This window comes from Phocoena sinus, chromosome 1 (genome assembly GCF_008692025.1).
Source record: "Phocoena sinus isolate mPhoSin1 chromosome 1, mPhoSin1.pri, whole genome shotgun sequence".
In the NCBI taxonomy this organism is placed as follows: domain Eukaryota; kingdom Metazoa; phylum Chordata; class Mammalia; order Artiodactyla; family Phocoenidae; genus Phocoena; species Phocoena sinus.
In genome coordinates, this window is record NC_045763.1 from 129,192,293 (window position 1) to 129,204,375 (window position 12,083).

General features: G+C 41.0%; 1 long non-coding RNA gene across 1 annotated transcript; it reads right to left on the reverse strand.

Annotated features, from left to right (window-relative positions):
* Positions 1–2,871: 2,871 nt before the first annotated feature.
* Positions 2,872–11,677, reverse strand: LOC116744790. Its single transcript, XR_004347140.1, has 4 exons — positions 11,545–11,677; positions 8,135–8,210; positions 4,797–4,871; positions 2,872–3,145 (listed from the first exon to the last, which is right to left on the reverse strand). It is a non-coding gene; the product is annotated as an uncharacterized LOC116744790 (long non-coding RNA).
* Positions 11,678–12,083: the final 406 nt, after the last annotated feature.

A 12,083-nucleotide genomic window follows, 5' to 3' on the forward strand; every position in this document is an offset into this window, starting at 1 on the left:
ACTATGCTGCATTATTCATCTTCTTGATAATTCTGTGAGACAGGTTCAGGGAAGTTATCAATCACCTCTATTATACGAGTAGGGAAAGGCGGATAGAGGCAGGTAGAGTGTCTTAATTCCACATCCCTATAGTGAGCAGGCTGGCATTCATTGAAATGCAGTCACCCCATTTCAGCTACCTTTTCTAGGGCCAGTCTCCATTGTTAATGTGTGTCCCAATTCCCATTCTGTATAAGTCTGTAGATGTTTATCTCTTCCAGGCAACTAACTGGACTTAAAGCCACTTCTCCACCTTGTCCCTTGGAAAGGTGGACTGGTTACATCTTCTCTTTTAGTGGCATACAGATATTTCTCACTGACACCTAAAGTGAAATCTTTGTGTCTAAAGCTAATAGAGCCAAATGACACATGGGTTTTAAAGTGAATTTCCAGTCTAATATACATTCATTCTGTTTGTCTACTGGAGTCTTCTGCCTTTGAATTCCATCAAATTCTCTCTCTTTAGGCTGTTCCTTTGCCCCTCTCCCCACTTTTACCACTGATAAGACATGATACATAATCTCAGACACTGATTACCAAATCTAGTGAAAAAATTGAATGGTCCACAAACCTCCTCAGCCTCCAGTTACTGCCTTTGATTCTTCATGGCCCACAGTAACTGATTGGATCTCCGACCCAAGAGCTCCTTAGAGACTATTTTACTTACCCTAGGGCAGATGCAAGGGTCAATTATGGCTTCTCCTGGTTTTCCCGGAGCTCTGTTGAATAGCAGCCTACCTTTGACCTCTTCAAGGTCACCTGAGCTTGCCAAGAGTTTCCCAGTCATATTTTACTTCTTCCTGCTTTACAAAGCCAATCAATATTCCTCCCATTGATTGAATGTAGACCTCTATTGTGTCAGGCTCATTCAGGTTACATCAACAAGATGTGCAATGACATGGTCGGCCATGGCTTGTACTTTCTTTCCTGGCTGTCCCCAAGCTAAATTGGCCGTACTTAATGCCAAAAGAGCAGCAGAGTGTTATCCGGAAGATCATGAACTCTGGAGTCCTGCTAGGTTTCTGGTTCTGCTGCACCTACTTGCTTGTAATCTTTAGATAACCCTTTGAGTCTCAGTATACTGCTTTAGTCTTTCTCTTCAGTGCCTAGCAGAGTCCTAGACACAAAGTACATCCTTTGTTAGTTCCTGTGGACTTGATATAACTGACCTGCCTATAGGACATCACAGCAGGTTTAAAGCTTCACCTCCCAAACTGTAGCCAGGTCAAAGTCATCAGGGAGCAAAGGAGACAGTGGTCATTGGAATGGCTTTGGCGGCGGCTGAACACTAGTTGATACTTTCTTTCCTCTTCCAGTTCTCCCAGGACTTCTTCCTACCTGATGGAGAACTCTCTGGTCTGGTATTGGAGGGTGGGTCACACTCTCAGGGAAACTCCTGAAGATTATACCAGAGCCCTGTTGCTCCCTCATGACATCAACAGTGACTGGAATAGGAAGAAATGGAAAACTGAAAGAAACACTCCTATCTCTAAAGCTAAGGCCATGTGAGAAGGCTGCTAAGGGACATGGCACCATCTGGTATTTATATGGGAGCACTGTTGGAAGAGCAGCAAGGATGTTCCAAGGATAATGGCACGGCCCCTCCCTTCCTTACTTGCTCTCCCACAGCTTCCCCACATATGTGCCAAGATCCAGGCATACTGAACTGCTTGCAATTTCCTGAAAGTGCCTTTTTTTTTTTTTTTTTGCCTCTAGGCTTTTCTTTATGCTATTATTCTGTCTTCCTAGATGCCCTTCCCATGTCTGACTTCCTACTACTTATCTTTCTGGGCTCAGCTAGGTATTAATTTCCCTTCTCTTGTTAGCCTTCTTTCTCATCACCATCCCAGACTATGCTGTTTTAAGACCTTCTCCCAATCTTCATACATCACGAGGGATATTGTAATTGTTAATTTAAGATCATAATTGACCGTCCCCAGGATGCTGATGACAGTGAGATCATAGATGCCATCTATTGAGCTCTGTCTACTATTCCAGGTACTATATTTTAAGCCACTAATTCTCACTCCAACCTCATGAAGTAGGACTGTTATTCCCACTTTAGAGACGGGGAAAAGGAAGCTTAGAAAGGCTTTGTCTGCCTTTATACAGTTAATAAGAGGCAGGGTCAGGATGAGAACATGTCTGGTTTTCACCTGTTGGGCTGTGTACAACCCGAAGGCGGGGCCACATCTTTCATCTCTGTATCCTCAGCGTCCAGCACAGTGCTTGGAACAAAGCAGCTGCTAGCAGGCACCCAATAATGTATCTGATAAATCAGTGAATGAATGGTGATGCGTTGCCATCACAGTCAGCCTTGGCTCAGACCTGATAATCTCGATATGTTATTTCCTGGCCCTGGGTACCCATTTTAGAGAAACAGTTAAGTCCAAAGTAAAAAGATACTTCAAGGACAGCAGCAAGGGAGTATTTTGTAACTTGGCTCTGAGTACATTAGGCATGATTGAACTGGGCTGAGTTACTGGGCTCGATAGCTATACAAAGCAGGTCAAGTATCCAATGAGGAAATGAATATAGATAAACTGTATTTACTCCCAGGAACTCCTACAAAGGGTTTAACAGAGTCTAACATTCTGCTGAGGCAAGGCTTTGGACAAATAGCTTGGCTTTATTTGCACAATAAACAAGTGGTCCCCTGTACGAGCTAAATTTCTCAGCCAGGAAGGCTGCTTGGAAAGCAGACCTAGGCTCAGAATAAGTTTGAAGCGGCTTCTTTTTGTAGGAGAATGAAAGAACAGGTCACTTTTGGTGGAAATAATAAACCTGAAGAGAAGAGGCTTAGAAAGACTTTGTCCACATTCATACATTTAATAAGAGGCAGGGTCAGGATGAGAACACGGGTCTGCCTGACTCTAAGCCTGATTTTCACCACTATGTCATCCAGCCGTCCCTGGTTAACTCATCCTTGGCCACCAGCTGATTAGTGGCAGAATGTGGACTAGAATCTGCCAATTCCTCGGAATTCTTGCTTCTCAAGCAATGGTTCTCTGTAGAGGGCAGACCTCAAGTAACCAGTACGTTCTTTAAGCTTTCTTGTGGAGCAGTCAAATACAAGAATTTTCCTTCTTCCTTGGGGAAATTCCTCCTATAAAAAAGAAATATATCTTTGTCGATTTTTCATGGAATTTGAATTTCCCATCCTGGCTGGGTCCCAAGCCTCCTTTTTAGAACTGACTTCCAACAAAATTAAGCACAAATGGGTCCTAATGCAACTAATAAAAATGCACTTTTCCCCACTTGGGCAAAATAAGAGGTGATATACCAACTGAAACTTCCTATTCTTATCAAGCAGAAAATAAATAGCAATCTCAGAGCATACCAGTTGCCATAATGCTTGTCTTTTCTTTCCAGTCTTCTCTATGGGCAGGCCACCTCCCTTGATGCTCTGTGGCTTTAGATCAATTACATGTTTTCTAGTCCAAGCTGGGCCTAAGTGTATTTGTGACTATGGTCTTTGTAGAGATTAAACCTTTCTTGGGGTTCTAATCTATTGCCCCCTGAGTTTGCTATTGTAGCTCTTTTTGATTTCCCTTATTGAATTATAACGATCCTGCATTTGGGCTCCAGAATTATAAGCAATCATAAAACCCCAAGCTTAGAAATTGATTAGGTAGTTAACTAGGGGATCTGAGAGTGAACTTCTGTAGAAGATGACTAAAATCATTCATTCATTTATCCAACAGTTATCAAATATGTAGTGTATGCTAGGCAGAATGCTAGGGGCTAAGGATATAGATAAGACATTTCTCTACCCTCAAGGCAGTTTTAGTCTACCGGAGACTTCAGTGGAATTGCAAGTTTATGATTTAGTAGAATTCCTTTAAATCCAAATGACTTTAAAAGTCATTTGGTGGTTACCAGGGGCTGAGGGGATGGGAGAATTCAGGAGATGTTGTTTAAAGGTACAAATTTGTACCTAGTAGGTACTTCCTGGAGATCTAATGCACAGCATAGTCATTATAGACAATACTGTATTTTAAACTTCAAAGTTGCTAAAAGACTAGATCTCAATTGTTCCCACCTCAAAAGAAGTGATAATTATGTGACACAATAGAAGTGTTAACTAATGTTAAGGTGGTGATCATATTGTAATATATAACTGTATCAAATCAACACATTGTACACCTTAGATTCTTACAATGTTATATGTCGATTATATTTCGATTAAAAAAAAAAGTCCTTTGGTTTCATTTCAAATCAGAATACATCCAACCACTGAGGTTGCCTACTTAGAGGATCAAATTGGTGCTATGGGATTTAGATTCAAATACATTTATTTTAATTTTAAAATCACCTAAAATTTTAGGAAAATTATAAAGCAATTACTGAGATGCAGAATGAATACATCAGGTAAGCATGTTTACTTACTAGAAAAATCAATTCCTGACAGGTAGAGTTGGTGGCAAAGAATCTTGATAATTTATTCCAGTATTGACTGTTGACAATACATATGAAAGCACCTTTCCATTTGTAAAGGGAAAACAAAGCTGTTGTTATTGATACACAGTACTCTAAAAATCTGTGACTGTGGGGATTTCATGTGATTGGATATGAGTCTGGAAACCTGACCAATCAGCCACTAAGAATAATAATTTGGAATTTTCTTGACCCTTTTAAGCTTTAGACTTTTTTGCTTATGAAATATGGTTAGCTCATCTACCTACCTCACTGGTTGGAGCTGATGAACAAATGAGATCATGAGAATTAAAGAAGTAGACACCATCTTTTCCCCTTACCCAGTAATCAACGTCACAAGTGCACTTTCAAGGGAGGGAAGTGAAGTAAAGGGACTGCTTTTTCCTGGTGAAACACTGTGAAGAGAGAGGAAGAAGAGGTAGATAATGTGGTTTCTTGGCTCACCATCTCCCTGAGTATTAGTCGCAGTGAATCACTAGCCTTTGATATAAGAGAAGCAGGTTTTTTCGGAAACCCTGTAGCATATTTCCCTGCTTCTGCCTGGAACATCAAACATTTATTGTGTCTACCTCATGAAAGACAATGGGCTTCAAAGATGAAAAAGGTATAGTCCCTGCTCTCAGGGAAAGTTGAGATGGGAAGTGACCCCTAGAAGCTTCAGGGCGGAATGGTTCACAAAACAAACAATGGAAAGGGAGATCTTTATTAGTTAATTTTATCAGGGTCAAGATTAATTCTGAAACTTTAGAAGATATGCTTAAGCAAAAGCTGAATAATTGTTCTCATAACTGGTCAAGATGCATCAGATCTCATTTGCTAGAGTGAAACAACAGATCACCCAGAATAATGGAGCTTCTTGCTTGCTTTGGAGGTACCTTGGATTTCATTCCCAAACTTTCTCAGATGTGAGGTTTCGAGAACAATCAAGCTGGAGTAAGACATTGAAAACCAACAAAATGATAGAGAGAACACTGGAAAATAATAGAAATGGGTAGGCAACTTCAGGGGAATTTGTAATGGAAGAGGGATGGCAGATCATGGCATGAACTAAACAAACTGTGTATTCACTTTGCAGCAATTATGTTACTAATTAGTGTGAAGGTAATCTAAATGAAAGATTTTAAAAAGGCGACATCTAGATTCATTTCAAGTTTTTTATTAATGTGTTATTAAGTTTGTTTAAATCTTCTTTTATAGTGTCTAAGTATAACCTGGGCCAAGACTAAGTCTGGTAACATTGAATATTGAATGGATAAAGACTTGTCCTTGATCCTTTCTTGTAAAACCCCTTTTAGTCCTTTATTTCCCTGCATCTTTGGGCACCAGACAAAACCTGCCTACCTAGGTGAGAACCCTGTTGTCTAAACCTCTCCCTGACCTACACACACCATCAGCACTTGCGTTCTGGATCTAATTTCAACATGACCCTGCTCCCCACTGAGGAAAAAAAAACAGTGAATCAACAGCAGTACAGAGCCTCCATTAAAGGAGAAAATGGAGCTGGTCCAGAGACAGAGATGGATTTAGAGAGCTAGGAAGGGAACAAGGGAAGCCAAAAGAGGAATGAGATTAAAAAAGGAGATGGTGAACCATTAGGTCAAATGCTGAAGAGCGGTCTTGGACAACTGAGAAGAGTTGGATTTAGTGGTTAGAACTGATGAGCTGAGTAGAATGAGGGGAGAAAAGACAGAATGCAACACGTTAAGGAAAAAATCAGCCCGTGAAGAAATGGAGACAGGGTTATAAAAATAATGATGATAACCAATGTTTATTGGGCACCTTAGCTGTGTGTCTAGAATTCCACAAACCACTTGGCATGTATTATCTACTTACAGAGACCCAATTAAGTAGGCACTCTCATTATCCCCATTTTATTTTATTTATTTATTTATTTATTTATTTTGTGGTACGCAGGCCTCTCACTGTTGTGGCCTCTCACTGTTGTGGCCTCTCCCGTTGCGGAGCACAGGCTCAGGACGTGCAGGCTCAGCGACCATGGCTCACGTGCCCAGCCGCTCCGCGGCATGTGGGATCTTCCTGGACCGGGGCACGAACCCGTGTCCCCTGCATCAGCAGGTGGACTCTCAACCACTGCGCCACCAGGGAAGCCCCATTATCCCCATTTTCGATGAGCAAATTGTAACACAGACTGGACAGTAATTTATGCAAGTTAATTTACTATGATACATTACCCATAATCTGGAGCTGATGAAGCTCAGATCAAACTCAGAACTGTTCAATTCTTGACTGCCCGCTTACTGTGATTCTCACTCTAGATTTGTTTGATTCAGAGGAAGGAAATAGTTTTATCTGTATCTCATGAGGAGAATGTGGTTTGGGGGAACTTTTTGTTAAGACAGGGAAGCTGTAAGGATATATGTGAGCAGATGGGAGAGGAGCACTGGAGATGGAGGTTGAAGATATAAAAAGATGAGTCACTAAATGGAAACGTGCAATTGATGGGATAGAATTTCCCAAGGATAGAAAGAGCTCTGATTACAAACACAGCTGGAAAACTTAACAAGGCATAAGAAAAGGAAGAAAATGCTTACTGGGTTTGATGATCAGGAAATAATTTTGTTTGCAATAGCTTTAAAACTTAGATTTTACAGAGGAAGTCAGTTGTTAACAAATATTCAGTTATTTCTCAGATGAGTTATGCACCCTGTCAAGTAGAGTCAACAACAGCATTGCCTGTCATTTCTAATTATTTTCTAGACACTGATTATGATGATGAAAAACAATTTATCAGTACTCCATCATGTAAAATATTTACTTTGCTCCATTCATCTGAGAAATTATATTCCTCAGGTAGTCTCTGGATAGGTAGGGCATGTCAATTGGAATTCTGTTGATTTCAAGGGTCAGGAACACAACTGGAACTAACTTAGGTAAAAGAGAATTGCCTTGTCTCACACAGCCAGACCCCAGGAAGGACAGGGATGTAACCGGCCTTGGGAGAACGGAAGAATGGGGCTTGAATAGCAGCAGGTTTCTCTATCCCTTATCTCTGTTTCTCTCTGCTGCTAACTTCATTCACTCCTACTCCAGGCTACAAGCTGTTCCTGGGTTCAGTCTCCATCCCTTCCCTACCAGAAAGAAAGAAAGACACTTTTCCCAAAGTCCAGTGTGAAAATCCCAGGGAAAGGCTCAGAGTGCATTAACCTGGGTCATGTTCCCAACTCACGGGACCAATCACTGACCAGAGGAGTGAGGTCAGCTGCCATCCAGACCACTTGCAGCCAGGTGCAAGGTGGGGAAGTTCAGTTCTTCTAAAATAAGGAAATGCTGTTTCCAGAAGAAAGAATGAATGATGGTCAGAAACAAATAATAAAAATCTACTGCCTAAGTGTAGTCAGTTCTTTTACTGATGGGGAAAGTGAAGTACAGAAGCATTAGAAAATCAACTCAGAGTCTTCTTGAGTAAGAACGGACAATAGACGCAGTTCTTTTTATTAATCTTGCTGCTAAATTATTCTGGCTATTGTGTTAAAAGTTGGATTTGGTTTTGGTCGTAATGATTGCTGTTCCCCAGTTGTATTCTTTGTAAGCAAAGAGCAGTATGTGACTAGGAGTACGTATTTCTGGATATATCCTCAAGAGTCAGCTTCCCTCTTCTCCACAGAAAGTAGTAGGAAAATACTGATAAAAAATTTACCTTGGGCCACCAAGACTGCTTGATTCAGGCCTGTCTTCACCTGAGTTATTCATGGTGATCTCAGAAAGAGCCCCACCTGCAGAGTCATAATGAGTGAGCTAAGAAATAGGAAACTTCAGCTCCATCTGGTCTGCGGACACAAGCCTTTGAGCTATCATTTCATTTGTCACAGTTCATTTAAAGTGAGGACTTGCTTCCTTCCCAGTCCTGAGAATATAGACATTTAGGCATTCTAGAATATGGACGACATGTCCAATTTGTATCTCTTCACTTTAAATATTTTAAAGGAGTTGGCATATTTCACACAGCTTAAGGATAATTTTCTCCTCGTTAATGAAAGGAATTTGCAAAAGTAATTATTGAACACTTAGAAGTAAAGCAGAACATAAGGATTATCATTGTACGCAGAGCTCTTGGAAATACATATACATGAAAAGAAGGCAACGTGAACTTGAACAATGCTTATGTCTAATTTATTGTGTGCAGATCTTTGGCTGGAATGCTGAAAGATTCATTGAGAAAAACTCAAATCATTGTTTCAGTGTTGAGAAAATAAAAGGGACTTTTCTATTAACCTCCAGATTAGTAAGTACAATACACAAAACATGTTTCTTAACTAGCAGAATGGCTTTTAGGACTAAAATTAGTCCTAATGGATATTTTTCAAGTGTTTCCTTTTCTCTGCCACCCACTCATTCAGATTCAGATTCAACTAACTGTTTGTGATTGACTCTGTTCTGGCACTTTGCTACATGCTCCTATTACCTCGTTTGATTCTCACTTCAACTTCCTGAGGAGTCTCCAGCATTCTCATTTTACAGAGACTTAGGGAAATTAAGAGGCTTAAGTAAGGCCTGATCAGTGTTGAGTGAGGAGCTGGGGTTCTGGCATCAGAATCTGTTTTTTTCCAAATACCATGACCTGTGCTCCTTCCTCTGACCCTTGTCTCCATTTTATCAGAGTCAGTGAGTTGTATCAACATTTGGATATCAAACAGCAAAAGGAATGGGAGTGAGAAGAAAAATATTCTTTCTTTGCTAATTTCAATTTTATGAACAAAAAAATCAAGCCGTTTGCAGAGAAATAACAAAGAATAGAGCAACCATAGCTTGAGTAGTCATGAGGCATGATCTAAAACCATCTGTTCTTTCCCATGTTTTTTGCGTGTGTGTCTGTTTGCTTTCTGTAGTGTCACCAAGTTCTCTGTGTGGCAGAAAGGCGTGAAAGATGAAACACAGCAGGTTTGAATTACAGGGTTGTATGGGTAGGAGCTATCCCCCCCCACTCATGGAATTTTATTTACTGATTGAAAGCCTTGTGTAGCATGTGTTCAAAGATAGCTGTGTCTTGGAAGAAGCGATATCACACTGGTGATATCAGAGGGTCATGTAGCCATGTGGGACCTTAAGATAAACAGTCCTGCACAGTCTGTCCCAGTCAATACACAATTTGCCAACTTCACATAAAATGTCCTTTGGCAAATAAAAAGGTTCTCTTAGGGAAACGTAGGATGGATACATGCTGGTATTTTTACCTCAAATTAAAATAGAGTTATCCAGTGGATTATTAAGGAACAAAAATTAATTATGCCTGAACACATCACCCTAATAATAAAACTAATTTCATTTTTGTGTATTCCGTTCCTGGGGACATCACTGTCTTTAGGATGCATCACTTTGGCTCCTGTGATCTCTTTTGAAGAATGACAGTTTGCAAGAGTTGGAATGCCTGACCTTGTATTTTATTGTGCAGGGTCATGGCCCTCAGCAGTATGGTTGCATGGTGTTTGTTTGTCCTTTTATGCATTCCCTGGTGGTGTCTAGATGTTCAAACCAACATACTAAGAACAAAATAAGTGTGCTAAGGAAGACCCATTTCTCTGTAGCCCGGCTCTCCCCAGTCATTTCTGGTACAAAAGGCAAACCACAGGGACTGCTTCCTGATCATGCATTTTCAGTTTCTTAAGTAACTGCAACAGGAAGCCATGAGGATAGGCCTTATTTCCTAAGATGCATTGCTTTTGTCAGCCCATTGCTCCTATCACTATTCAGCTTCTAGCTTTTTACATTTTTAAATAAATCCCTTTTTTTTTCTTTAAAAAAAAAGAAAGAAGGTGGGAGGGAGGGAGACGCAGGAGGGAAGAGATATGGGAACATATGTATATGTATAACTGATTCATTTTGTTATAAAGCAGAAACTAACACATCATTGTAAAGCAATTATACTCCAATAAAGATGTTAAAAAAAAGAAAACAATTTTAAATTAATATGAATAAGAATTTCTCCTAAGAGCCTCGTCCATACAAATAACTATTAGGCCATGTCTCCCCAATCCTATCCTATTAGCTTTTGATCGCATTTTCATTGTTGCTTTTAGTTGTAAATGACAGAAATCCCATTTCAAGCATCCTTAGGCAATTAAGAAACCAAACCAAACCAAACCAAACAAAAGAAAGGTCATGCTCAAAACGCAACACTCATTGCTGCCAGTAAAAGCAATGAAAAACAAAAAAGATATAGGAGCTTTTCCACTGTTTACTAGGCTTCCTTTGACTATAGGTCAACCCTTCCAAGCTTGTTTTTCTGTGAACAAGCAGGAGGACAGAGAAGTAGCTTCAGGAGGGTCACCTCGATGCACACAAAGTTGCATGACTCAACCCATTTTAATCACTCTTCTCTCCCCCAGCTGCCCGCTCTCTCCTCTTTTTCTCCCTCCCTGTCCCTTGTCCATATTCTCCCTCCTCCCTTTTCTCCCTTATATCCTTTTATCTGGACAGGTTTTTAATACGGTTAGAATATTAAGATTAATGAAATAATACTTGAGTGTTCTGATGACCTCCGAGGAAGGTTCTTTGGATTTCCTTGTTCTCTCATAACTAATGTCTTCTCTGGGAGTAAACTGTTCATCCATCAAGCATATTAGCTCTTCTCCAGCAAGTTAACCATTCATTAGGCGATTTTTTTTTTTCAAGATTAAGGCCAAGGATCTGTATTGGCTCCTCGCGGGAAGGAAATGGAAACAATTCCAGGGCTGCTGTCCTTGAGTGAAGAGGAGAGCAGTACCATTGCGGGGAGGTTGTGGGGGGGCATTCAAGGCCTTCTATAATCTGCCCCAAACTACCTTTTCAGCCTTGTCTCCTACAATCCCTGACAGGCCTGTAGCCTTCTCTCAAGATAAACTGAACTTCTTTCTTTTCCCTTAGTATATGAAGCAGGGCCCAGACCTTAGCTTATATGCTCTTTCCACTGCCTGGAAAGCACCATCCCATACCTGAAACATGACAGGCACACACACAGTGCCTCACATGCTCCTTCTTCCAGGGAAAGTGCGTCTATCCTTGAAGGCCTTTCTTGAGTAGCTCACCTTGCTCCATCCCTTCTTTTCTTCTCTGAACACCTACAGCACTTACCTGTGTCAGGCAAAAGTTAATCTCCATGATGAAAACATACTGGCACTGAAACTGAGTATGATGTTCTTGATAAAATGTATCAGGCTTTGAAAAAGTGATGTGTGTGTGTATGTATGTGTGTGTGTGTGTCTTAGTGAAGAAGCTGAAGGCTGAGAGGGTGAGAAGAAGAGATGATGAATACAGAGATGAGAGGAGTGATGAAAATAAAGTATCACCTCCTGGTCCTGGTCACTTATCTTACAGAACCCATTTTTACTAGTCCTCTCCCATAGCTGTGCTAATTCTCTCTCTCTCTCTCTACATTGGCCTTCATCCTGCAGCTGCCAGTCTTATAGATGGTAGAAACTCACCAAGGCTTCTCAAACACCAGTTCAGGGCTTCCCTGGTGGCGCAGTGGTTGAGAGTCTGCCTGCTGATGCAGGGGACACACGTTCGTGCCCTGGTCCGGGAAGATCCCACATGCCGCGGAGCGGCTGGGCCCGTGAGCCATGGCCACTGAGCCTGCGCATCCGGAGCCTGTGCTCTGCAATGGGAGAGGA